We start from the raw sequence: 2,699 nt of genomic DNA, 5'->3' as shown, positions 1-2,699 counted from the left end.
TAAGATCATTTTGGAAAGGTTTCCAATATATTGCCACTAATTTGTTAAATTCTTGATTGTATATATATATTTTTTCCTTTTTTGAGACAGGGTCTCCCTGAAGTCCCAGCTGGCCTGGAACTTGCTATGTAGACAAGGCTGGACTTGAAGTCACAGAGATCTCCCTGTCTCTGCCTCCTGAGTGTGGGGACTAAAGGTGTGTACCACCATGCCCGGCCTTGGTTGTATCTTTTAAAAAATAATTTATTTGTCCTGATCACATGGTGTGGTATTTTTATATCATCAGGGCAAATGTGATGACTCATATTACTTAGTTACATAGTGTGAAGTAAGCCATAGCTACAAAACATAGTAAATATTCTACTTAAAGGTTTCAGAATTTAAAGGTCTTGAGGACCATTTAAAGTGTTTGGAAATAAAATAACCTAGCAAATAAATTTAGCCTAATTTTTTTAAATTTACGATCTTTTGCTCTTATTTGTTTTCTTATCGATTTATCTATCGTTTATTTTTGAGATAGGATCTTTAATTTTTTAAAAATTTATTTTTATTTTATGTGTTCAAGTGTACTGTCTGCATGTATGTAAGTGTACCCATACCATACAATGCTTGCAAAGGCTAGAAGAGGGTGTTGGATCTCCTGGAACTGGAGTTATGGACGGTTTTTAACCACCATGTGGGTGCTGGGAACTGAACCCAGGTCCTCTGCAAGAGAGGTCAGTGAGTGCTCTTAACCACTGACCCATTTCTCTGGTTCCTTGAGATAGGATCTTATTATGTAGCTCATGCTGGCCTTGAACTCACAGAAATCCTCCTGCCTCAGTCTCACAACTGTTGGAGTTATAGGCCTGAGCCACCATGTTCAGTCAACAATCTCTTGCTCTTTACAAGTAGGTTTAACCCACCACTGTCTCCTGGTAAAGGCGTCATTATTCTAATCTAACAACTACTTCTATGGCATTCTGGACTGCTAGCTGATACACTGTTAGGTGTGCTGTGAGGGTTAAGGATATAACACAAACCATTGGAAGGAGAAAGTAGCTTTTAAGGGCTGAGGGGACTCACTCTTGTAGATCATTGATTCTATAAACTTTGGGAAAAAAGGGATGGGTAACAAACACCAAAACACAAACTGCTAGCTTTAAATTACCAACCCTAAAACCTTAGCTAATACAAAGTGGCTATCATGTCCTGCCCCTATTGGACTGCCCTATCCTACCAGGTGTTCCATTGATACCTCTCAGTGCTGGGACCAGGGCACAGCTCAGTGACAGACCAAGCACTTACCAAGCCTGGGTAAAGGCCTGGATTCACTCCTCAGTTTGCTGATTGAATCGATACCCTTCAAGAATAGAGAGGGAGCCAGACAAGATGGTGCACTCTTGTAATCCCAGCACTTGGGAGGTGGAGGCAGGGAGATCAAGAGTTCAAGGCCCCCAGGTGTGGTGGCACTCACCTTTAATCCCAGCACTGGGGAGGCAGGGGCAGGTGGATCTCCATGAGTTCAAGGCCAGCCTGGCCTACATAGTGAGTTCCAGGCCATTTGAGCTACAGGGAGACCTTGACTCAAAAAAGACCAAACAAAACAAAACAAAAAAAACAGTTTAAGGCCAGCCTGGTCTACATAGTGAATACCAGGCCAGCTGGAGCCTACAGGGAGACACTGTCTCCAAAAGACCAAAAAAAAAAAAAAAGAATTCATAAACCCAGCTGGGCGTGGTGGTGCATGCCTTTAATCCCAGCACAAAAAAAGAATTTGTAAACCCTTCCACCAGTTAGTTTTGCTTTGGCATTCCCTACACTCATTCCTCTGGATAGCTCATTTTCCCCTTTTCATTTAGGCCTTCCCAAAATAACATCCTTTGGGAACCCTTCTCTTACTGCCTCTCTTATTCATGCCAATATCACATCTTCCCTTACATCCTTGAAAATATGGCTGACCTAAAAGAGGAGATGGGGAGACAACCCCACCAATATTTTGAAGAATGCTTAACATTGTATATTTGTATTGTAAGACTTAATGAAGTTTTCTGTGGGGAAAGGGGTTGTAGATTCTCATTCTATAGCAGTTATGAGGTTAATCTGGAGCTTTATGAAGAAGTTAGCTTCTAAGTAATAGGATGTTAGCTTCAATTGATTTCTGTTTGCCTGCATTTTATTAAGTGATTATAATTACAGGTCAGGCTTACAGAGCCAGGATAAGATAGTCATTTTTCTGCTCAAGTTTAAAGCAAAAGATGATATTGGAATTGTCTATAGTATAGAGCTTTGTACAAATCACTTTGTGTGTGTGTGTGTGTGTGTGTGTAAAATAGCCTCTCAGTATGTGATCCAGGTTGGCCTCAAATTTATGATCCTCCTGCCCTTTGCATATCCCTCTTTGTCCCTCATTCACTAGGGCTAGGATTACAGGTGAGTGCCATATGTCTTACAGAAATTCACCTTTTAGCATATGATTATTGACTATATATAGCAACTAAAAAATTCAAACCTAGAGGGGTGGAATACTCCTGTAATCCCAGCTCTTGGGAGGTGGAGGCTATGTAGGTGGCTACATAGTGAGTTCAAGGCCAGCCTGGGCTATGTGAGGCCCTGTTTCCAAACAGCAACAACAGCAGTTCATACGTCCTTGGACAGTGCAGGGGGGCGGGCGGGGGTTCAGTAGTAGAATGTTTGCCTATCATGTGGTAGACCTTAGA

Source organism: Nannospalax galili, unplaced genomic scaffold (genome assembly GCF_000622305.1).
Source record: "Nannospalax galili isolate Female #2095 unplaced genomic scaffold, S.galili_v1.0 scaffold543, whole genome shotgun sequence".
Lineage (NCBI taxonomy): Eukaryota > Metazoa > Chordata > Mammalia > Rodentia > Spalacidae > Nannospalax > Nannospalax galili.
The sequence above is the reverse complement of the archived record's forward strand: the minus strand, read 5'-3'. Positions refer to the sequence as shown.